Here is a 26,755-nt window from a genome sequence, read left to right as displayed (position 1 = left end):
CCAAAATACAGAAAAGCATGAGATGAGATGTATGCTTTTGTAGAAAACCAGGAAATGCTGGTTTGCATTTAAATGCTGCTGAGAGTGTGAGCAGAGGAACAGATGTAGTTAGCAACTCTACTGGCTATTCTGGAATAGACTGAAAAATGAGAGCATGGTAAAGAAGTAGTGAATCCAGAAAATGTTCAGTAAGTTTGGCTAAGAGGGGAAGCAGAGCAGTGTCTTGCAGGATGGTAGACTTGAAGGTTTTTTTCGTGTTTTATGAAGCAATACATTTGATAAAGTTTAATTATTGATCGAAAAGAATCAGAACAAAAGGGAGCAGTTATCTGAGCAGCAAAAAATGGCATGATGTGGGTTCCTTGCAAGGGGACAGGATTCAGCGTACATGCAGAAACAGACCTTTTCGACTATAGTAGGAAGAAGAAAATGACAGGTCTCTGCAGGTGTAAATAGGACTTCAAATTTGTTAGCAGGTGGCTGGGTTAGTTCTGCTCTGATGGTTCTATTTTCCATGTGAAACGGAAGGCAAGATAATCTGCTAAACGTGTAGAAGAGGCATAAAAGGAATCTAGAAGTCTGGAGAGAAGGCATGATATAGTAGAGAGAGTAGGGGAGGAAGCTAACTACAGAAACATAGGAGCATTACCAGACAGTGCTAGAGCACAGAGGAGGTTCATGACTATAATGCCACAGCGCTTTGAAAATGCCCAGCTATGTTATTTCATTCCGCACTGTCCAGCAGCCTAGGAGATGACAGCTGGATTCATCCACGATTGCAATTTCTGCCAGTGATTTCAAAAAAAGGACCAAGGGACAAGGAAGTGTGAAATATTAGCAAGACTGACTGAAACAATAGATAGAAAATTGTTGAGAGAGATACCAGCTGGAGTGGGTAGTGCCACCAATAAAAAAAAAAAGGTCATTTGATGTTAGTTCAAGGCAAAAGGCATTGAACCTTTTGAACCATTGAACCTCCTGCCTCAGGCAGATAGGAGGCGCCTTAAATTCTTGTTAAAGAAAATGATTTAAAAGGTTAGGTAGCCCCCAACCCCCCAAAAAAGCTTACTTTGTTATTTTATGGTAATGCTAATGTTATTTAGCAATAAAGACACCAAAAAAAACCTAAAACCCATACTTTAGGTAGTTAAAAACATAACACCACATAGCATTTTTTTGAAAGAAGGGAGGAGGAGAGCTTCAAATAAAAAATAAAATTAAATAATAGGGTATGACAGCTGGATGTGGAGGATGAGGAGAGGATCAAATTGTAAGGATCAAATGAAAGAATGTAAGTAAGCCTGTTTTAAGTACTGTATAGTTTTATATAAACACGGGTAAAAAACTGTGGAGATAAGTATGCTTTTATCCCATGGTGCTATTCTCCAATAGTTATGTTCATTCCATTAATACTACATAAAATAAAGAGGTATCTCCAAATTTTAAATAAGCTTAAATAAAGCTGGAACTGGGAAACATGTTACATACAAAATCTTCTTTGGCACCGAGTCGATTTGCCTCTCTTTTTCTAGGAGTTCCTGCAGAATGGACTAGGCCGTGAGGCTCACCCCTGGCCTCAAATTTAGGGGTTTGTGAAGGATGTTGTCATACATTTCAGCAACATCTCGGCAATAGAAAGGAGGCTGAAAAAAAAAAAAAGTAAAATAAACTTAGAGGTAATTGAATTATGCCAAAATGGGGTTATAAAAGTTGGATTTGGCTTTGATCTGAAGGGAGGATTGTCCAGAGGTGGACATTTGCAGAAATGCCTGGGCCTTTAGAATTGTGTAGAGATCTGCAGTGTGCAGATCTGCATCTCCCAATGCGAGGAGATTCTAAAACCCAGCACATCACCAAGCTTACGGCTAATTCGTTCAATAGCATCCTGTAGACCTGTTTTAGAGAAAACTACCAACCTCATTATAGGCAAATGATAGAACCACTGGAAACAGAGATTCAAGATAGATTAAATAATCTGAGACTTGGGAATAAACTCACTAAAACAAAAAGATTTCCAGTAGAGATAGAGAGCTGAATGCTCCTGCCTAAGTATTTATGATAGTGACAGCTTTATAGATGTATGTCAGGATAAAAATGTAGTATCAGAGACTAAAGACCTGGAGTATACCTTCAACATGACCATTAGCCGGTTAACCATCGAATTAAAAGGTTTAAAGTAAAAATAAGTTTTAAAGTTAAGAGAGTTTTATAGGTTTATCAACTTTCTTTTTTTTTATAGGAAAGAAAAAACTTTTGTATTTTAAAATATAACTATTTTTAAAGCATCAATAAAAGTCTTATTAAGTATTTTTCTATTTTTTTATTTTATTAAATCATAGCTGTGTACATTGATATGATCATGGGGCATCATTCACTAGCTTTATAGACCATTTACCAAGTTTTACATATACCCTTGTAAGATGCACCACTTTAAGTATGTTTTAAATGTTCCCTTTTGAATCAAGTGCATTTTATATACAATGATATTTCATATTTTCTCTAAAGAGATTCAAAGGATTCTGAAATATCAAGATGGTAAATAACTGTGCTTGAAGAAAGCAAGATATAAAATTCTTTTCTTCATGTGCTGAATTTTACTGAAATCTCCACAATTTTCAGGAAAAAGCAAACTACACACTCTACCTCAGGTCTCAGGTGGTGGTAGCAGCTTTAGGGATTAGCACCTAGTTGCCAGCATGAGGCTGCTGAACACTTCCAGGACCACAATGGAAGTCTGGAAACTACTCCAAATATTTCCAAAAGCCTGAAGAAAACCATATATTTACTCTATAAAGCTATGTAAGCTAACTGTATAAGATGCATAAATCGAAAAAAAAAAAAAAACAAAGAAAAAAAGATGCATAAATCATTGGCTCTGGGTTGGAACAATATTAACTCAATGTAGTAAAACAAACTTACTCATGTTTATCTGAGCTCTGGCTGGCTTTATGTGTCTTGAACTAATAAAAACCAATGAAACTGACAACATACTAAACATCACTTTTTTTGAATAAAATCTTTAGGACATGGTGTTTTCAGGAAAGAAAATACAAGGTACTCTCCAGTGGTAGAAAAAGCCTATAAAAATAAAGTAAAAGACAAAAATGAAGAGACATTATCTTCTGAAATAATGTGTGTTGTTGTTTTCTTTTTAAGACAAGAGGATCTTGCTCTGTTGTCCCAGCTAGAGTGCAGTGGCCTCATCATAACTCACTGCAACCTCAAACTCTTAAGTTCTTGCCTCATCTGGGACTATAGGCAGCCACCACAGCTGGATAATTTTTCTATTTCCTGTAGAGACGGGGTCTTGCTCTGGCTCAGGCTGGTCTGGAACTCCTCACTTCAGCCCATTCTTCCACCTCAGCCACCCAGAGTGCTAGGCATGAGCCACAACGCCTGGCCTGTATCCTAATAAATACCAAAGTCTTTTCCTTACCATCTTTTTGAAATTAGAATAATGTTAGGGTAAACCGAATAAACATAGGTAATTTTAATATTGCAACTGGGCGTCTAGTTCTAAAAATGCTAGTGGGATGTGAATACTTGAATGATTTGCATGACAGAGAAATAATCATATTAATTCATAAAATTCCTAACAGAATGAAAAGTTTTTCTTTCTCTACATATTCCTAATATGGTTTTGGATTGATTTAACCAGGCTATTACTATTCAGTTAGTATTGTCTAAGTGTCCATCAGATTATTAAGGAAGAGAGGAGAGAACCAAATCAATGATAATCAATAAAAGTATAGAAATACATACCAATCCATACAGCATTTCATACAGAACAGCACCAAGGCACCACCAATCTACAGTATTATCGTAAGGCTGTTTTCTGATTACTTCAGGGGCAAGGTACTGTAGAAAAGAATGAAATATTAGAGGAACTCAACATAAAATTTAAAAATAATTGAGAAATTTAGCAAATTGTAGGTGTTATTATCACATTTAAAACATATTATCTAGAAAAGGGTTTGGATGTTGTATATTCTCCAGTGGTTCATAGGCAGTACCAACTGGGACACTTCAAAATACATGGATTAGTGCACTTCTCAGAAACTGTGAAACAGTTGAGACAAATATTAATACAAATATTAAAAGGACAGCAAATGTAGAATCTATAATACTGCATAGGTAAAGTAGGTATCTGGGGGAAAGTCTTTCATAAGATTAATTTTTTTTTTTTTTTTGAGATAGTCTCAAGCTGTCGCCCTGGATGAGCGCTGTGGAATCCCAGCTCACAGCTATCTCAAACTCTTGGGCTTAAGCAATTCTCTTGCCTCAGCCTCCCAAGTAGTTGGGACTACAGGTGCCTGCCACAATACCTGGCTATTTTTGTTGTTGCTGTTGTTGCAGTTGTCATTGTTGTTTAGCTGGCCCGGGGCCGGATTCAAAACTTCCAGCCTTGGTACTTGTGGCTGGTGCTTTAACCACTATGCTATGGGTGCCAAGCCAAGATTAATTTATTTGAGAAGTTCATTATTCATAATGTTTTCCCTTGGAAAAAAATTCATGTAGCAATTATAATGCACGTTTTTCTTTTCAGTGAAAAGAAAAAAGAATGAATTATATTCTTCTCTAACATATTATTTAGAAAAGTGTGAATTGTTAGATGGCTATTTACATTTTAATTTCTAAAAAATGTAATCACAATTTCACAAATATAATAAAATATTGAACTTGAATTTTAAATTTGAAAATATATTACCCCTTCCCATGTGAAATACATGTAAGGAAATAGTTTCCTCATAACCTTTTTTGTGATCCAAAGAAATAGGAACATATATAAAAAGAATACAATAATTTCTGGTCACATTTATATTCAGATGACCAAAAATACTTATGGTTTCCTTTCTAAAACCTGCAGGAATTAAGAAAGGTTTTGAGGCCAGGGGTAGTGGCTCAGGTGGGCCTTATGTGTCTGAGGTGGCCTATGTGCCTGTGATCCTACCACGCTAGGAGGCTGAGGTGGGAGGACTGGTTGAGGCCAGGAGTTTGAGACCATCTTGAGCAAGGGCAAGACCCTGTCTTTACGTGTAGTGGTGCATAACTATAGTCCCAGCTTCTCCGGAGGCTGAGACAGGAGGATCACTTGAGCCCAGAAATTCAAGGTTACAATGAGCTATGATGATGCCACCATTGCACTCTAGCTGAGAAGACAGAAAGCCCCTATCTTGTGGGGGGGGGGAAGAATCAACTTAAATGCCCGTGAATTGATGAGTGGGTAAAGAAAATGGGATATACATGTGACACACACACATACATACACCATGAAGTACAACTGACTGGTAAGAAAGAATGAAATAATGTCTTTTGCAAAAACTTGGATGGAAATAGAGGCCATTATCCTAAGTATCAGAGGAGTAGAAAAATAAATGCTGCATGTTCTCACTTATAAGTGGGAGATAAACTGTAGCTCACAAGGACACAGAGTGGTATAATACTATGGTCCCCAGACCCTGGGCTGCATACCAGTACTTGCTGGTCTATGGTCTGTTAGGAACTGGGCCGTATAGCATTGGTGCCTGAGCTCCACCTTCTGACTGCCCCATGCCCTCCCCTCTTAAGTGGAAACACTGTCTTCCATGAAACTTGTCCCTGGTGGCAAAAAGGTTGGGGACCTCAAGTATAATGAGCACTGGAGACTCAGAAAAGGAGAAAGGTGGGAGGGCGTGAAGGATAAAAAATTACCTATGGGGTGATAGAGAGCAAGATGGCAGCCAAGTAACAGCTTCCCTACCATCTGGGCACTATGCATCTGGGGAGATAAGACTCCAGGCATCTCTGGCTGGTGGGATCTGCCTATAATCAGATATAATCCTTTGAGGATACAGGGAGTCAGCAAGAGACTTCTGGACCCCAAGAGGAGGACAAAAACAGTGGAAAACTGGCAAGTGGTCACGTGTGTTCGATGGGTCTAATCTCACCGAGAGCTCTAAGTACAGTAGCAGCGAGACTGCAAACTGGAAAGGCCATACCTGTGAACTTTTTTGGTGTTTTTGGACTTGGCACTCAGTTAAACTGCCTTGGGGAGAGCTTGAGCAGGAGTGCAGAGAATTCTGGGCATTGTCTATGGCCCCAGACTGAGCTGCTGAGCCAGACGGAGCTAATAGTGTTTGGGTGTGGGCCGCAGGGAGGTATTGTGAGAGAACTGCCCCGGCAAGCTCCGTCCTCAGGGTCGCAGAGCAAGGATCGGGTGGGAGCTAGTAACCTATCGACTGAGCAGTCTAAAAGCGGGTACTAAGTCGCCTTACAGCCTTAAACCTCAGGGGCAGAGTGAGACTGGTTTTGGCACACTGGTAAGTGCATAGCCACTTCAGCAGTGATCCCAGCGACAAGCACTTTCCTGGAAAAGCTTCTGTTGAGCAAGTTTAGAAGTTTAAAGTGCCTCTTCAGAGGGCTGAAGAGAGATTAAGGGGGGTTTGAGAAATCAGCAGAGGCCTCCAGTTGTATCAGCATTGTAATTAACATCTCATACCCTAGAAGACCACCTATTGCCCAGACAATATTCAACAAGATACACATACTGCTTTGTTTTTGGTTGTTTTTGTTGTTGTTGCTGTTTCTTTGTTTTTTGTTTATTTTGATGTTGTTGTTGTTCTTTTTTAATTTGAACCGTTTCTGTAGACATTTTTTTCTTTTTTCTTTCTTTTCATTCTCCATATTTCTAGTTTAAATACAATTTCCCATTGCTGCCTTTTTCAATAACCAGAACTTCATTTTTGCTGGTGTTTCTACTGCTATTATTTGGTTTTTCACCCAATTTTATCCCGTAAAGTTTTCTGTTTGCTTGTTGTGGTTTGATTTATAGCATTTTTGTCTTTACTCTCTATTTGATATAGGTGGGGTACTATGTCTGATCAGTTTAGCAAAGAGCTGCTGACCTCAAGGGAACCACCCAACCGGGTACCCCCAGAGGTTGGTTTTTTTTTAAGGCTGTGTCAAAGTATCCTACTGTACACCTATATTGCTCTGTCTCCCTCTTTCTGTGCCTCTCTTCTTTTTGTCAATATTCCCTTTTATCCACACTCTCTCCTTTCTCTATTTTCTTTTTGTTCTTTCTTTTATCCCTTCTTGCTCTTCAACCTTCTCATTCTTCTGGTCCTGTACCAAAAGGACTCATCAAAACGTTAGTCCACAGGCATGGGAACTTAACGAGCAAGAGGAAGTGAAAGGAAAATTAGGGCAAGGAAACAGAGAAAAGAAATCACTCATGAGGAAGAATCAGCAGAAAACTGGCAACATGAAGAACCAGTCCAGAACAACCCCTCCAAGGGACCATGAGGTAGCTACTGGAGGATTCCACCTTTAAAGAAATGTTAGGAATGACAGAAAGGGAATTTGGAAAACACATGATGAAAACAATGAAGGAAATGATGGAAACAATGAAGGAAACTGCTAATAAAGTATAAAATAACCAAAAGGAAATCCAAAAAAAGAATCAAATAAGAGATGAACTATATGAAGAATATAGAAAGGATATAATGGAGCTGAAGGAACTGAAGCAGTCAATTAGAAAACTTAAAGGAGCAATGCAAAGTATCAACAACAGGTTAGACCATACAGAAGACAGAATTTCAGAGGTAGAGGAAAAAGTTCTTGAGATAACTCAGATAGTAAAAGAGGCAGAAAAGAAGAGAGAGAAAGCAGAACGTTCACTGTCAGAATTATGGCACTACATGAAGCGTTCCAACATACGAGTTATAGGAATCCCAGAAGGGGAAGAAGAATGCCCCAGAGGAATGGAAGCCATACTAGAGAATATTATAAAAGAAAATTTCCCAATTATCACCAAAGATTCGGACACAGTGCTTTCAGAGAGATATAAGACCCCAGGTCACCTCAACTCTAACCGACCTTCTGCAAGACACATACATTGATGAACCTGTCCAAAGTCAAGACAAAAGGAAAGATTGTACAAGCTGTGAGGAAAAAGCGCCAGTTGACCTATAGGGGCAAATCCATCAGAGTGACTGCAGACTTCTCTAATGAAACTTTCCAAGCAAGAAGGCAATGGTCATCTACCTTTAATCTACTTAAACGGAACAATTTCCAGCCCAGAATTTTGTACACTGCTAAGCTAAGCTTTAAAATTGACGGAGAAATCAAATCATTTACGGATATACAAACATTGAGCAAATTCGCCACAACAAGACCAGCTCTACAGAAAATACTTCAACCTGTTCTACTCACTCACCATCACAATGGATCAGCAGCTAAGTAAGAACTCAGAAATTAAAGGACAGAACCTAACCTCCTCACTGATGCAAAAGATAAAAATAAGCAATGGACTCTCACAAAATAAGATGAATAGAATACTTCCACACTTATCAATTATCTCAATAAATGTGAATGGCTTGAATTCCCCACTGAAGAGACACAGATTGGCTGACTGGATTAAAAAACACAAGCCATCCATTTGCTGTTGTCTGCAAGAAACACACCTGGCTTCAAAAGACAAATTAAACTCTGAGTCAAGGGTTGGAAGACAATTTTTCAGTCAAATGGAATTCAGAAGAAAAGAAGAGTTAAAATCTTATTATCAGATACATGTGGATTTAAAGCAAATAAAGTCAAAAAAGACAAAGATAGTCACTTTATATTGGTCAAGGGAAAAATACAACAAGAAGATGTTTCAATTCTAAACATTTATGCACCTAATTTAAATGCTCCCAGATTCTTGAAACAGCCCTTACTCAGTCTGAGCAATATGATATCCAATAATACCATAATAAAAGGGGACTTTAACACTCCCCTTACAGAGCTGGACAGATCCTCTAAACAGAAATTAAACAAAGATATAAGAGATTTAAATGAGACCTGGAACAACTGTGCTTGATAGACACTTCATCTCAAAAATAAAGAATATACATTCTTCTCATCACCCCACGGAACATTCTTCAAAATTGATCATATCCTGGGACACAAAACAATTATCAACAGAATAAAAAGAATTGAAATTTTACCTTGTATCTTCTCAGACCATAAGGCACTAAAGGTGGAACTCAACTCTAACAAAAATGTTCGACCCCACACAACCGCATGGCAATTAAACAGTCTTCTGTTGAATAACAGATGGGTGCAGGAAGAAATAAAACAGGAAATCATTAACTTCCTTGAGCATAACAACAATGAAGACACAAGCTACCAAAACCTGTGGGATACCGCAAAATCAGTTTTGAGACGAAACTTTATCGCTTTAGATGCCTACATTCGAAAAACAGAAAGAGAGCGCATCAACAAACTCACAAGTCATTTTATAGAATTGGAAAAAGAAGAACAATCTAAGCCTAAACTCAGTAGAAGAAAAGAAATATCCAAAAACAAATCAGAGATCAATGAAATTGAAAACAAAAGAATCATTCAGAAACTAAGGGCGGTGCCTGCGGCTCAAAGGGGTATGGCGCCGGCCCAATATGCCGGAGGTGGTGGGTTCAAAAACAGCCTCGGCCAAAATCTACCAAAAGAAAATAAAAAAAAAAACACAGAAAATTAATGAAACAAGGAGTTGGTTTTTTGAAAAAATAAATAAAATAAACCACTGGCCAGACTAATGAGAAACAGAAAAGTAAAATCTCTAGTAACCTCAATCAGAAATGATAAAGGGGAAATAACAACTGATTCCACAGAGATAAAAGAGATCAACTCTGAATACTACCTGAAACTCTATGCCCAGAAATTTGACAATGTGAAGGAAATGGATCAATATTTGGAATCACACCCTCTCTCTAGACTTAGCCTTGAAGAAATAAAGCTCCTGAACAGACCAATTTCAAGCACTGAGATTAAAGAAACAATAAAAAAGCTTCCAACCAAAAAATGCCCTGGGCCAGATGGCTTCACACCAGAATTCTATCAAACCTTCAAGGAAGAGCTGATTCCTGAACTGCAGAAATTATTCCAAAAAACTGAGGAAGAAAGAATCTTCCCCAAAACATTCTATGAAGCAAACATCACCCTGATACCAAAACCAGGAAAAGACCCAACCTAAAGAAGAATTTCAGACCAATCTCACTCATGAATATAGATGCAAAAATTCTCAACAATATCCTACCCAATAGATTACAGCTTATCATCAAAAAAGTCATACATCATGATCAAGTAGGCTTCATCCCAGGGATGAAAGGCTGGTTTAACATATGCAAGTCCATAAACGTTAACCACCATATTTACAGAGGCAAAAATAAAGATCATATGATCCTCTCAATAGATGCAGAAAAAGCATTTGATAAAATCCAGCATCCTTTTCTAATTAGAACACTGAAGAGTATAGGCATAGGTGGCACATTTCTAAAACTGATTGAAGCTATCTATGACAAACAAACAGCTAATATTTTACTGAATGGAGTAAAACTGAAAGCTTTTCCTCTTAGAACTGGAACCAGACAAGGTTGCCCTCTGTCACCTTTACTATTCAACATAGTGCTGGAAGTTCTAGCCAATACAATTAGGCAAGACAAGGAAATAAAGGGAATCCAAATGGGAGCAGAGGAGGTCAAACTCTCCCTCTTTGCTGACATGATCTTATACTTAGAGAATCCCAAAGACTCAACTACAAGACTCCTAGAAGTCATCAAAAAATACAGTAATGTTTCAGGATATTGTCCACAAGTTTGGATATTGTCAGGATAATGTCCACAAGTCAGTAGCCTTTGTATACACCAATAACAGTCAAGATGAGAAGCTAATTAAGGACACATAGTTTCAAAGAAAATGAAATACCTAGGAATATACCTAACGAAGGAGGTGAAGGACCTCTATAAAGAAAATTATGAAATCCTCAGAAAGGAAAGAGCAGAGGATATTAACAAATGGCAGAACACACCATGCTCATGGATGGGAAGAATCAACATTGTTAAAATGTCTATACTTCCCAAAGCAATCTACCTATTCAATGCCATTCCTATCAAAATACCAATATGGTACTTTCAAGATTTGGAAAAAAGGATTCTGCATTTTGTATGGAACCAGAAAAAACACCGTATAGCTAAGGCAGTTCTTAGTAATCAAAATAAAGCTGGAGGCATCAGCATACCAGTTTTTAGGCTGTCCTACAAAGCCATAGTGGTCAAGACAGCATGGTACTGGCACAAAAACAGAGACATAGACACTTGGAATCGAATAGAAAACGAGGCAATGAAACTAACATCTTACAACCACCTAATCTTCCATAAACCAAACAAGAACATACCTTAGGAGAAAGATTCCCTATTCAATAAATGGTGTTGGGAGAACTGGATATCCACATGTAAAAGACTGAAACTGGACCAACACCTTTCCCCACTCACAAAAATTGATTCAAGATGGATAAAGGATTTAAATTTGAGGCATGAAACAATAAAAATCCTCAAAGAAAGCATAGGAAAAACACTGGAAGATATTGGCCTGGGGAAAGACTTCATGAAGAAGACTGCCATGGCAATTGCAACAACAAAAATAAACAAATGAGACTTCATTAAACTGAAAAGCTTCTGTACAGCTAAGGAGACAACAACCGAAGCAAATGGACAACCTACACAATGGGAAAAGATATTTGCATATTTTGAATCACACAAAAGCTTGATAACTAGGATCTATAGAGAACTCAAGTTAATCCACACGAAAGAGACATGAATCGAACCTTTTCTAAAGAAGATAGACGAATGGCTAACAAACATGTGAAAAAATGTTCATCATCTCTATATATTAGAGAAATGCAAATCAAAACAACCCTGAGATACCATCTAACCCAGCGAGAATGGCCCACATCACAAAATCTCAAAACTGCAGATGCTGGCGTGGATGTGGACAGAAGGGAACACTTTTACACTGCTGGTGGGACTGCAAACTAGTACAACATTTCTGGAAGGAAGTATGGAGAAACCTCAAAGCACTCAAGCTAGACCTCCCATTTGATCCTGCAATCCCATAACTGGGCATCTACACAGAAGGAGAAAAATCCTTTTATCATAAGGACACTTGTACTAGATTGATTATTGCAGCTCAATTTACAATCGCCAAAATGGGGAAACAGCCTAAATGCCCACCAACCCAGGAATGGATTAACAAGCGGTGGTATATGTATACCATGGAATACTATTCAGCTTTTTAAAAAATATATAGAGTTTACATCCTTCGTATTAACCTGGATGGAAGTGGAAGACATTATTCTTAGTAAAGCATCACAAGAATGGAGAAGCATGAATCCTATGTGCTCAATTTTGATGAGGACAATTAACGACAATTAAGGTCATGGGGGGTAAGGAAAAGCAGAGAGAGGGAAGGAGGGAGGGGGTGGGGCCCTGGTGTGTGCCACACCTTCTGGAGGCAAGACATGATTGAAAGAGGGACTTTACCTAACAAATGCAATCAGTGTAACCTGGCTTATTGTACCCTCCATGAATCCCCAACAATAATAATAAAAAAAAAAAATCAGAAAAAAAAAGATAAATTACCTATGGGGTACAATTTACTATTCGGGTGATGGGTGCACTAAAACCCAGACTTCACCACTGTACAGTATATACATATAATGGAATTCAACTTGTACTCTTCAAAAATATTTTTTAAAAGGAAAAAAAGAATAAGTATAAAATGAATATACACACACAAAAATGTTTCATGTATAAACCAAAATAGAAATAGTTACAAATATATCCAAGAGCTATGATTAGAGAGAAATAAAGAAAAAATACTTTTCAGGCAGCGCCTGTGGCTCAGTGAGCAGGGCGCCGGCCCCATATGCCGAGGGTGGCGGGTTCAAACCCAGCCCTGGCCAAACTGCAACAGAAAAATAGCCGGGCGTTGTGACGGGCGCCTGTAGTCCCAGCTGCTCGGGAGGCTGAGGCAAGAGAATCGCGCAAGTCCAAGAGTTAGAGCTTGCTGTGAGCTGCGTGACGCCACGGCACTTTATCCGAGGGCGGTACAGTGAGACTGTGTCTCTACAAAAAAAAAAAAAAGAAAGAAAGAAAAAGAGAAAATACTTTTCAAGATAAATAATTGTTACTCATAGACACTTCACATTAAGTTTCTGATGTCAATTCAAAGGTTCATGCGAGCTAGCTTATCGTACATTTTCAGTACTGTACTTGCAAGTACTCCATGGTAATCCTGAAACATTACATGGCATCTAAGATCACTACAAATACACGGAAATTAGACAATTTAAATCTGAACACATGTGTGAAGTGAGAATAAGGCTTTTAAATAAATTGTAAGGATTATTGTCACAAAAAGATGTTTTCCACTAACAAACAATATTAGAGAATGTGATGTTCTGGTTAATGAGGTCTTTTTTTTTTCTTTGAGACAGAATCTCACTATGTTGCCCTTGGTAGAGTGTGGTGGCGTCACAGCTCACAGCAACCTCCAACTCTTGGGCTTAAGCAATTCTCTTGCCTCAGCCTCCCAAGTAGCTGGGACTACAGGTGCCCACCACAACACCTGGCTATTTTTTGTTGCAGTTGTCATTGTTAGCTGGCCCGGCCAGGTTCGAACCTGCCACCCTTGGTGTACGTGGCTGGTGCCATAACCACTGTGCCACAGTCAGCAAGCCAGGTTAATGAGTTCTGATTCATTTTTCTCCGCACATTCAATGCTTTATTTTCTTCTGTTAAATAATTTTATTATAAAATATTACAACCAGATAGAAAAACAGAATAGAAACCAATAAAGCTATAATCCAGATATAGGCAATGTTAATATTTTGCTCTAGCTCATAAAAAAAGTTTTACTGGGGAGGGAGGATGGCTGGAGGGAGGGTAATGGGTGGGACCACACCTACGGTGCATCTCACAAGGGTACATGTGAAACTTACTAAATGTAGAATATAAATTATGTCTTAACACAATAACTGAGAAAATGCCATAAAGGCTATGTTAACCAGTTTGATGAAAATATTTCAAATTGTATGTAAAACCAGCACATTGTACCCCATGACTGCATTAACGTACACAGCTATGATTTAAGAAAAAATAATAATAAAAAAAAAGTTTTACAATACCACTTTCAAAAATCTACAGGGTCAACATGGATGAGAACCAACCAGTGATTGTCACACACATCAAATAAAGTCATAAAACCACACAAAACCCCCAGCTCTATTGACATCTTCACATACCACACAATTCACCCATTTAAAGTCTAAAATTCAATGGCTATAAATATAGTCACAGAATTATGCAACCATAAACATAATCAATTTTAGGACATTTCCATGACTGGTTCATGATTTTTTTTTAAAGGATTAGAAATGTAATTAAATCTTTAAAGAACTCTATGGTAAATTTTTAGCATTAAAAACAAGCATAATTTATTTATTTTGTTTGTTTGTTTGTTTGTTTTGTAGACAGAGTCTTACTTTATGGCCCTCGGTAGAGTGCCGTGGCCTCACACAGCTCACAGCAACCTCCAACTCCTGGGCTTAAGCGATTCTCTTGCCTCAGCCTCCCGATTAGCTGGGACTACAGGCACCTGCCAAAACGCCCGGCTATTTTTGGTAGCAGTTTGGCCAAGGCCGGGTTTGAATCCGCCACCCTCGGTATATGGGGCCGGTGCCTTACCGACTGAGCCACAGGCGCCGCCAGCATAATTTATCTTTGTTGGATTATTCAAAAGGGTCTTGTGGTATCTCACAATCATAGTTAAAAATACCAACTATTGGCTTGGCACCCGTAGCTCAGTGGTTACAGTGCCAGGCACATACACCAGGGCCTGTGGGTTTGAGCCTAGCCCAGTCCTTCTAAACAATAACAACTACAGTTAAAAACAAACAAACAAACAAAAAAAAAAAAGCCGGGTGTTGCGGTCGGCGCACATAGTCCCAGCTACTTGGGTGGCTAAGTCAAGAGAATTGCTCAAGCCCAAGAGTTTGAGGTTGCTGTGAGCTATGACGCCATGGCACTCTACCCAGGGCCACAGCTTTAGACTCTGTCCCAAAATAAATAAATAAATAATAAATAAATAAAAATACCAACTACCGATAAACTCTAAATTTATAAAAAGAATGATTATCAGATATTTCCACTTGTTTGGAAGCAGAAATTACAGTCTTTATTCTACTTTTCTTATTCCAAATTTATATATGCTATGCAATTTGTGATTCATATTTGCACTTTCTTTGTGATTATATGAATGACAAATGAGACGTATTTCTTACCTCCGGTGTCCCACAAAATGTTGTGGTGGTATCAGAAATAGCAATTCCTTCTTTACAAAGCCCAAAATCTGTTAAGACAACATGTCCCTGACAAATACAGGAGCAGTAAGAGAAAACAAGGCAAGCATATAAATTGACAAATTTTAAAACCTTTTTTATTTGGCATAATTACAGATCCACAGGAAATTGCAAAAACAGTATACAGAGTCTGATGTATCTCTCACCCCACTTCCCCAATGCTGACATCTCACGTAAGAGCAGTACAGTATCAGATAGGAAACTGATGGTGGTACAGTACTGTCAGCCAGACCACCGACCTGGCTCAGTTGTCACTGTTTTTTATAGGCATACTTGTGTATGTGTGTGCAGTTCCATGCAATCATACATGTACTGATCATGAACTATCCATCACAAAGCACCTCCCTCATGCTAACCCTTTATCTTTGTGCTATCTCCACGAACTCTGTCTCCTTGCAGCTACCAATCTGGTCTCCATCTCTATAGTTTTGTCATTTTGAGAATGTTACATAAATGGAATCATGCAGTATGGAACCTCGGAGACTTTCTTCCTCTGACCATACAACCACCACCAAATTGAGAACTAGTAAAAAGAGAACACTTACTACTGAATCGAGAAGAATATTTTCTGGTTTCAAGTCTCTATCAAATTAAAAAGAAAAGCAAAACTGAATATAAACCTAAATAAATAAAATTATCAAAAAGAAAGTTTTACAAGTTATATTTTAAAATTTTACCTGTACACGATTTTTATGGAGTGTAAGTAACCCAATGCACTGGCAATTTCAGCAGCATAAAACCTAGCTCTGTGTTCAGGAAAGGACCTTTCTCGTTGTAAGTGAAAAAACAGCTGTAAAATTAGAGGTGAGGAGAGAGAATGTTAGGCTCATTCGGACACAGCATTAAACAGACACATTCCGTAAACACAAAGATAGAATTGGTTCTGTGACTACGAACATGAGATAAAAACGCACCAAAGCACAGAAGTGTAACTCTCTTTCTCACATCCTCCACTTACCAATTACCCTCTCTTTGCAACCATGTGCCTGTTTACCTGGCTAATGTCACTCTTCTCCCACTTATCCCTCAATCCGCAATATAGCAGTGTCCTCACCCTTTCAAGCAATCGCTCAGGAAAAGACTTATCAATGAAGATTTAATACTGCCATTTTGGACAATTTTTTTCATTAAAAAAACAAACCCTATTCAAAGATGGAAAACCAGTGGTTAGCAGAACAAACACAGTCCACAGACACAATTTTCTTGAGCCAAATACTATTTTCAGAAAAATCTAAATTAGGGATGCACCTGTGGCTCAGTGGGTAGGGCGCCGGCCCCATATACCAAGGGTGGCGGGTTCGAACCCGGCCCCAGCCAAACCGCAATGAAAAAAGAGCCGGGCATGGTGGCAAGTGCCTGTAGTCCCAGCTACTCGGGAGGCTGAGGCAAGAGAATTGCCTAGGGCCTGGACTTGGAGGTTGCTGTGAGCTGAGATGACACTGCACTCTACCAAGGGCGATAAAGTGAGACTCTGTCTCTACAAAAAAAAAAAAAAAAAAAAAATTAAAAAGGAAAAATCTAAATTAGGTGATAACATTAAAAACTACGAATTTGGGGGGCTAACAATTCTTTAGTTTTGGTGTCTTCTGAAAAAGAAAAAAAGGGGTGAGGGGAGCTCTGAACCGTTAGCCTTACATTCTAATGTGGTGGCAGCTGGCTAGAGCAGAGCAGCGGCTGGACTCTGCAGTTCATTCCTCATACTTCCTAATTTTGAAGTTGATTTCTTACAAGGTGGCCTTCAGCCATTAGGTTACCTGCCTGCGACCTTTCCAGTAGGTCCCTTTCGGTCCCTGGGTCTGGGAGAGTCCATCTCTGCTCCCTCTGGTCCCACATGCAGCAGGGATGACAGGGATTCTGCCCTTGCCACTATCATTCTTTCTCCAAATACTCTTCCCAGGTAACCTTATCCTCTTAATGATTTTTACCACCATCTCCATGTTGGTATCTCCCACATAAACATCATTCAACAATTTAGAGGCAGAAAATGAATGAGGAAACCAAGGTCTCAAAGGGCTTGTTTATCTGCCCAGTGTCACAAAACTTATATGTCTATACTCTGTTCCAAATAAGGCATCCAGCAGTATACAAAAATTAAGTATCACGTGTCAAGGTTAAAATCTGAGCCATCGAGAGGTAAATAACAGTCTAATAGTAGGGAACACGTGATGAAACCACACTTCTGCCTCTCCCTGTCTGTCTGTCCTCATCTTTATTCCTTGTCTACCTACTGCCTCACTCAATTCCTCCTGCACCCATCCTACCACTCAATTATACTTTATGCTTTTTCTCATCATCTTAGCCAAGTGTTACCTTTTAAATGACAAGCTTACCTCTTCCCATCTTTCCTGTTCAGTTTAAGAGCAGTCACTGTGTAAAAAAAGGGCCCAGAGGCAAAGGCCTAAAACAGCGTGAGGAAACCACATATGCATAAAGCAGGAAAGCTGCAGTAGAATCTCGTCGGCATTTAGAGGGTCAAGGAACTGTGTCTGGCACTGAAGAAAGGGCTTTGCAGTCAGGATGTCTAAGTTAAAACCAAGGCCTGGGCTCGGTGCCTGTGGCTCAAGCGGCTAAGGCACCAGCCACATACACCTGGGCTGGCAGGTTCGAATCCAGCCCAGGCCTGCCAAACAATGACAGCTGTAACCAAAAAAAAAAAACAGCTGGGTGTTGTGGTGGGCACCTGTAGTCCCAGCTATTTGGGAGGCTGAGGCAAGAGAATTGCTTAAGTCCGGGAGTTGGTGGTTACAATGAGCTGTGATGCCACGGCACTCTACCCAGGACAACAGCTTGAGGCACTGTCTCAAAAAAAAAAAAAAACAACCAAGGCCTGATACGTGACATTAAGAAAGTTACTTAACCTTTCTGAGCCTCCTTTCCTTATCTATAAAATGGGTCTAACTAAATAACCTGGGAGTTACAGTGCCTGTAGTCCCAGCTACTCAGGAAGCTTAGACAGGAGGATTGTTTTGAGCCCAGGAATATGATGCTGCTGTGAGCTAGGCTGATGCCATGGCACTTTAGCTTGGACAACAGAGTGAGACTCAGGAGAAAAAAAAACAAGAAAGACAATTACAGTGGTTATTTCAAAGAGCTATGATGCACTGAAACAAGACATGTAAAACAGCTGCAAAGTTGCAGGCCTCAATAAACTGTCATTATCTCTTAGTACTCCTGCACACACAAATAAAATGGCCAACTTCAAAGTGGGAACAATGTAGGGTACATCACAGAATAAGGAAGGGTGCGCCTTGGGCTGGGTGTGGTGGCTCAGTACTTGGGAGATCAAGGCAGGTGGATTGCCTGAGCTCACAGGTTTGAGACCAGCCCGAGCCAGAGTGAGACCTTGTCTCAAAGAATAGCCAGGTGTTGTGGTGTAGTTCCAGCTTCTTGGGAGGCTGAGGCAAGAGAATCACTTAAGCCCAAGAGTTGGAGGTTGCTGTGAGCTGTGACATCAAGCACTCTACCAAGAGCAACAAAGTGAGACTCTGTCTCAAAAAAAAAAAAAAAAAAGGAAGTGTACCTGGAAGACACATAATCTTGTCCTGACCTTGAGGAGCATTAAGAGACTTTTGTCATAATTGAGTAATGATTCTATTTATGACCTTTGCCCAAAATGATCTTTAGGTTTATCTGACCACCTTTTGGATTTACAGGATAGAAACTGCTCTTTCTTATAAGTTCCTTTATTCTACAGTTAAATGTACTCTAGTAAGGTTGAAATATTTTTTCCTTTCTTCTTAGTATCACAAGAATGGAAAAGCAAATATCCAATGTACCATATATGTACTGTATATAGTACTATATATGTCCAATATACTAATATGAAGCCAGAAGACAATCTAATACATGCCCACAGAAGAGAAAACTCAATTCAAGTTGTAGGGGAATTGCTGTGTTCCCACCTAACGGGCACGATGTGAGGGTACGTGGCATACCGCCTGGGTGCAGGGCACAACCACAGCAGGGATTGTACCTAACAAATGCAAACATTATAACCTAATCATTTGTACCTTCATATTAAATGGAAATTTAAAAAATATTCTTTTTCGGGCAGCGCCTGTGGCTCAGTCGGTAAGGCCCCGGCCCCATATACAGAGGGTGGCGGGTTCAAACCCGGCCCCTGCTGAACTGCAACCAAAAAATAGCTGGGCGTTGTGGTGGGCGCCTGTAGTCCCAGCTGCTTGGGAGGCTGAGGCAAGAGAATTGCTTAAGCCCAGGAGTTGGAGGTTGCTGTGAGCTGTGTGATGCCATGAGACTCTACCGAGGGCCATAAAGTGAGACTCTGTCTCTACAAAAAAAAAAAAAAAAAAAAAAATTCTTTTTCTCTCTGCTCTCAGAGTGGAAGATGGACACTCTCTTTGTAAAGATATCATGTCTAGGGCAGCGCCTGTGGCTCAGTGAGTGGGGCGCCGGCCCCATATGCCGAAGGTGGTGGGTTTGAACCCGGCCCCGGCCAAACTGCAACAACAACAACAACAACAACAAAAAAGTATCATGTCTACTAGTTTAAATAATTTTTGAAGTCATTCACATGTTAAAGATCAAATTACAAATGTGTGTTTTCCTCGTCCTCCCCGCCCCCCAATTTGTTCTGCAGGTAGATTTATTACACAGCGGAAGCCCAGTGCGTGCTCTTCGTGGTTGGCCCAGCAATCTCTGCCCTTGGCCTAGTGGACGGAACAGCTCCCCTCACCGAGGCAGAGAGCCTGGGCTCAGGGGCCATGGTGTCTGGACTCTGGGCTTGTGGAGCACCAAGTCCTCCCAGGCTCTCAGAAGCGACCAGCAACTGCTTCAGATGCCAGGACACCTACAACAGGGACTGCAGTGCAGAGACAGCCACTGGGGTGGTTATAAAAAACGGCCCAAAGAATTGCCCTAAGGAATCGACAGCCAGGAATTGGGATCAAGAAGATGTAGCTGAAGAGGTGGAAAAATTCTCAGTGGCCAGTGAGGAAGTCTCGAAGAAGAGAGCCATAAAGAAAGAAAAGTGCAGAAATGCCAGATCTCAATCTGATCGCGTAGGAGCCTTGAAAGGCCTGGTTGTCCCTTCTGGAGGAGTAGAGTTTTCTCGATTTGGTAGAGGTGCTGGAGGGAAGCCTCTGCAAGGACTATCAAATGGAAACTGCGTAACCAGCACAAGGGTGCCAACAGATACCAAGGCTGACTTTGGTTGTGTTGCTACAAATGGCCTCACCACCTTGGCCGATAGAACAATTTCAAATCCCAAAACTAACAAGGACAGTCAGCAATCGTCCTCCTATGGCTTTGCTTCTAGTAAAGCCCACATATGAATACCTGGAACAAGCAGCTGATAGTCTAGAACTGCTCTTTTCGGGATTGGCTAGCCAAGCACGTGAATGCAAACCCACTCTGGGATCTGACACCTGCCTTTAAACACTATGAGAAATATTTAGAGAATATTAAACAGCAGCACATAAACAATGTCAGGAGTAATCCTCAGAATAAAACTAACAAGACAGTGGTTGAATAGTAGTCTCCTTCCCTATTTGGTTCAACAAAATCACAGAAAGAGTCAGCATTGTTGTTCCATGGCCAACAAAACTAAAGATACATCTAAAAGGAAGATCAAGCTTTTACCTAAAAAGAAAATTCCATCACTAGAAGGAATAAGTGCCTTGTTTAATTTTGGCAAGATAATAGATAGCTTGCTTTTGCACTCATTGAGCTCTGGCTCCTTGGCTGGAAACTCTGCTTTATTTGGCAAAGATATTACCCAGAACAAAACCCGTTTCTTTTCATTTTGCACTAAAACGCTGGCGAGCTGAGCAGAAGGTGGCAAGAGCTGAAGAGGATCCGGAGCCACCCAAAGTAGTCGTTACTGAAGTAAAAGAAGATGCTTTTTACTACAAAAAGCAACATATTGCTGAATGTTCTGATTTCATCCAATATGCCACGTACGCAATGGGGAAAAATAATGTACTTAGTGTCTGTGTTCCAAATCTTCCAATTGATGATGAGGATACCACTATCCCAATTACTATGTTAATCTGGGCAAAAACTAGCAAGGATACAGATGAATTGCACAAAATTTTACTGGAGAAAAAGGGTGCTTGAACACATGAAGCCAAGCAAAGAATTACTGCCAAGTTGGTGCTTGCCGCACCACCCCTTAAATATACTTTTTTTTTCTCTTCTTACTTTGACATCCTAGGAACTTAATAAATAACTTGACTTTTGTGAGGAAGGTTAATATGGCCAATAAAACCTTTAAGTATTAAGTACCCAGAAACTGTATTCTCCCTTAACAACTGTCTAATGTATAACATACAGTTCAACGAAATTTTTTGAGCAGACTTTTTAATGTTCATTTGTTTACTAAACTAACCATAAATGATTTTTTAAAAGAAAGAAAACTGTGAGGATTAAGTAGAAGAATGGGAATGGTCATCTGTCTAGATTCAGGATCAGACTGCCTGAGTTCCTTCCTGCCTCCAAGACTTCCTCACCACATGTCTTCCATAAGCTACCTAGCTTCTTTGGCTCTCTCTCTCTCTCTTTTTTTTTTTTTTTTGTTCTTATATAGTAAGGTTGTTGTGAAGATAAAATACTTAAGTGCAAAGAACCAGAGTGCTGGACACATAATAATACTCAATACATGTTAGTTGTTACTGTAATTATCATCATAGTAGCGGCGTTTCCCATAGCATTTTTAATATCCATCTGAATCAGAATTGGGGGGAATATTAATAGAATTGGTTCAAACAAAAATGAAAACTATACAGTAAAAAAAAAAAAATTCTCTTAATTTATCATAGCTTTGCTTAAGGCGGAACGTCTGTCTTTAACATGCTGAAACGTACTGTGAATCACCAAGGAGACACACCATGAAACATTTCCCAAACTTCACCATGAAGCCCTTTTTCAGAGGCCCATCTCATTTGTTTAATAGTATGCAAATTTTAGATGATGATAGACTGGAGTAATATTTATATGCAACTGTTGGAACAATTATCAAAATTATAAAGCATGTTTTTTTCTAACATTTTTGATGTGTATTACTCATGCTCTATAGCGAGGTGACAAATCTGTCCATGAAGTCTGCTGCTTCGTGCCCCGTTCTTTTATGAACCTTCCCGACTATATAGTACCATGTGCTTAAGGGCCCTGTGTTGTGTTTCTCCGCATCTTGCATTGTACTTAGTATCTGGAATATTACTGCTACTCAACAAATAGCTATTGATAATGCATTGCTTTTCTACAACTAACAAAAGAAAAACTCGGTCTTTATGCTATTTTTTCTAAACTATTAATATTAGGAAACTAAAGAGAAAACTCACCTCCCCTCCATTAACAAAATCCAGAACAAAATAAAGCTTTTCAGTTGTTTGGAAAGAATAATGTAATCCAACCAAAAATGGATGTTTCACATTTTTCAAAAGCACATTACATTCAGCCATAATATGTTTTTGCTGGGAAAAAAAGGTAAAGGATCAATTATATTATTCACCCCACAAAAAAGCATGTTAATTGAGAAAACGGGCTGAAGACAAACAGCTATTGCAATTTTGCCTCTTTTTTGTTGAGAACTACATTTTCTGTAACACTTTGACAGCATAAAATTTTCCATCCAGTTTTCATTTTGCAAGAAGAACCTGTTATAGTTAAACATTATGCACACTATTAGAAATTTCAATATTCTGAGAGGAATAATTCATTTTAAATAAATCAATACTTCTTAAATTATGTAAAAAGAAAGCCCACTGGCTCGAAGCCTGTAACAGTGGTTACGGCACCAGCCACATACACCAAGGCTGGCGGGTTTGAAACTGGCCGGGGCCTGCTAAACAACAATGACAATTGCAACAACAAAAAAATAGCCGGGCATGGTGGCAGACACCTGTAGTCCCAGCTACTTGGGAGGCTGAGGCAAGAGAATCGCTTAAGCCCAAGAGTTTGAGGTTGCTGTGAGTTGTGACGCCATGGCGCTCTACCAAGAGCAACATAGTGAGACTCTGTCTCAAAAAAAAAAGAGTCCACACAGGACCTAGATAGGTTTTTATTCTGAAAAATCAAGAATTATTGCATTTATTTCTATAATTCTACTCTTCCCTAAATATTTTGTTATTCATAAAGATAGAGTGAATACATTTTTAGGGTGAAATTGTCCTAAAGTCAACCGTTGGTATTTTCCTTTTGTTTTCCATAACATTTGGCTCTGTTGAACATTCCTCCCTAAAATTTTTCCTTTTCTTGACAATTCTCCTCTGCTTTTTTCTTCTCCAATATTTTGATTGGTTCATTTTTAAGTACCTTCTGAGAAAATAATTCTAAGAACATGGCAATTAGTCATTATTAATTCCTTTCAAGTAGGTATTTTTTTCCAGTAAAGTGGAAGCTTTGGACAACAGTTAAGAAGCAAATAGGCAAATGAAAAGTGGAACTAAGACCAGACACTGGAGAAGGGTTTAGAATAATGTCAGATTGCCATTATTGCTGTTTAGTTTATCACATCTATTTTTCTAATCTTCAAATTGTGAATTTGCATTTGTTTGCTTTTCCTTGGTGTACTGTTTTTCTTTGTTGCAATTGTTTTTTGCATTTTGCAGAAAAATTTTTTTGGAGACAGCCTCAGTTTGTCCCCCTCAGTAGAGTGCCGTGGCATCACAGCATACAGCAACTTCAAACGGTTGGGCTGAAGTGATTCTCTTGCCTCAGCCTACCATACCTGAGACTACAGGCACCGGCCACAATGCCTGGCTATTTTTAGAGACAGGGTCTCGCTCTTGTTCAGGCTGGTCTCCAACTCAATCCACCTGCCTTGGCCTCCCAGAGTGCTAGGTTTACAGGCATGAGCCACCGCGCTTGGCCTGCATTTTGCAACATTTTAAACTTTTATTAAACATAGCATACATACACAAAAACTCAAAAGTCATTACAGCTCAGTAAATTATTATAAAGTGAACACACACAGCTATACAACCACTATCCAGGTCAAAAACTAAAACAGTAGCTGAAACCTCCATTTTCTCCCCTCCCAGTCATGACTCATCTGCCTCAGCCTCCCAGGTAACTACCAGCATCTCAACTTGCAGTAGCATGGGTTAAGTTTTGCCCTTTTTTGAATTTCATGCAATTACAACATAGAGTTGTTGCTGTCTTAGTTCTTTCATCATAAATTACATAAGTTTCATTCGTGTTGTGGCAGATGGCATAGTTTTCATTATTTTCATTGCTGTGCAGAATATTCCAGGATTACCCTATATACCATAGAGTACCTCTGTTCTATTGATAGGTATCTAGACTGCTCATGAATAATGATGCTATGAACATTCTTACACACACCTTCCTATTGCACGTGCATTTCTGCTGGATATGTAGCTAGGAGAGTTTTCGACAGCATAAAAAACATCTAGGAATAAATCTAATTAAAGTTGTGTAATAATTCTAAGGAGAGCACTATAAAATATTTTTCTTTTTAATTAATTTTTTTTTTGAGGCAGAGTCTCATTCTGTAGCCCTCAGTAGAGTGCTGTGGCATCATAGCTGACAGCAACCTTAAACTCTTGGGCTCGAGTGATTCTCTTGCCTCAGCCTCCCAAGCAGCTAGCTGGGACTCTAGGTGCCCGTCATAATGTCCAGCTATTTTTTTTTTTTTGTTTAGAAATGAAGTCTCGCTCTGGCTCAGGGCAGTTTCGAACTCATGAACTCAGGCAATCCACCCACCTAGGCCTCCCAGAATGCTAGGATTACAGGCGTGAGCAAACTGTGTGCGGCCACACTATAAAATATTATTGAGAAAACTTAAAGATGAGCTAAATTAACAAAGAGATATACTATAGCATGGATTGGAAGACTGAATATTGTAAAGGTAATAATTCTCCAAACTCATCTACAGATTCAATGAAATCTCAACCAAATTCTAACAGAATTTCTGCAGAAATTGACACATTGACTCTGAGTTTGATATGTTATAGATATGTAAATGGTTAAGAATATCCTCTGGGATATTCTTAAGGAAGGACGACTTGTTCTGTTGGATATTAAGCTACAGTTGTTAAAGCAATGTGGTATTGGTGCCAGGATAAACAAATAGGCCAATGAAACAAAATATAAAATCCAGAATCATTAGGGAAAGAACATTTTTTCATAGATTGTGTAGAATCGTCTGGTTATCCATGTGAAAAACATGAACTGTGACCCTGTGTCTCACATCATATGCAAGAAACAATTCCTGACAGACTCTAGATCTAAACATGAAATTTTCAAAAGATAGTGCTTTTTTTTTTTTTAAGGCAGGATCTTGGTATGTTGCTCAGGCTAGTTTTAAACCCCTGGGCTCAAGCACTACTCCAGGATTAGCCTCCAGTGTAGCTGGATTTGCAGGTGTGCATCACAGTGCCCAGCTCAGACACTACATTTTTTCTAACGATAAAGTATCTCTAGCATCCCAACATTATTTTGGGCATTTTGAGAGAAGGATTCACCTCTAACTTTCTATTGCTTATACTAGCATAATGTCCAGCATATGGTAGGTGGACAATATACATTTGATGAATGAATAAACACACATGGTTTTAACTGTATGGCCACAGTTTCTGGTCTCAAGGGAACTCAGAAAAGAAGCAAGAGTTGCCAAAGCTATGTATACAGCAAAATATAATAAAACACATACATATTCATTTTTACTACAGATTGAACTACAGTGTATAAAAGCACTTAAATATATTTGATGATTCTGTTAACTTCATCTGTGATTTCTCTCCTGGCATCCCTGGCCTGAAATGCTCCCTTTCCTTGGTATGACTACCCTGTCAAGCTATGTGATTCATCTGACCCCATAGGAGAATAAGCCAGGTCTTCACACATATATTCCTTTCCTGCTCAAACTGTTATTTTACCCAGCTGCTCATTTCTGCCTTTTCACCTCCAGCTTACACAGCACATCTTCCAAGAAGCCATTCTAGATCCACCCATCTCAGACAGGGGGGACCTTCCCCTAGATGCCTATCATCCTCTCTCATTTCACCTTCATCTTCATTTCCTTCATAGCCATTACTATTTGTGATTATTTACTTGAATGAATATTTTTAATTGTCTATTTCCCTCACTAGCTTGCAAGCATCAGGAAGGGAGTAACCACGTCAGTTTCTGTCAGTATCTAACCAGGGTCTAGTAGGGTAGTTGGCACAGATACCATGTAAAAGTGAACTTTATTTTAGATTACAAGTGGTTGCTTCATCTCTCTAATTACCGTTAGTACTTTGAGGGTAGGGAAAGTGTCTTAATTCTATATGCTACATGCCTAAAGTCCTGTGGCTCACATATAGAAAACATTGATTTACTGGATGAGAAAATAACACCATTCTTACCTTGCCAAAGCTGCCTTTTCCAATAACTTTTAAGAAATCAAAGTCAGTTGGTTTAGCACTGAAATAAATGAACAAGAATTAGTCCCCCCCAGTTAGAAAGATATTAACTTTAAAACATTTCTTGGGCCCACTCTTTAATAAATAATGTTAGGCACAAAACGCTTCATCATTATGACTCCAGCTTTCCCACCAGTAGTAACTCATCTTTAAT

The 26,755-nt window shown here is 39.2% G+C and overlaps 2 pseudogenes; both read right to left on the bottom strand.

The window, feature by feature from the left end:
- LOC128563706 (serine/threonine-protein kinase Sgk3-like) overlaps nt 1–22,632 on the bottom strand; it is a 32,879-nt pseudogene extending 10,247 nt beyond the window's left edge.
- The window catches only part of LOC128563717 (minichromosome maintenance domain-containing protein 2-like), a 258,885-nt pseudogene that overhangs the window by 43,628 nt on the left and 188,502 nt on the right, over nt 1–26,755 (bottom strand).

This window comes from Nycticebus coucang, chromosome 13 (assembly GCF_027406575.1).
Source record: "Nycticebus coucang isolate mNycCou1 chromosome 13, mNycCou1.pri, whole genome shotgun sequence".
Taxonomy (NCBI): Eukaryota; Metazoa; Chordata; class Mammalia; order Primates; family Lorisidae; genus Nycticebus; species Nycticebus coucang.
Note: the sequence above shows the minus strand (reverse complement) of the source record. Positions and strands in the feature narration are given on the sequence as shown.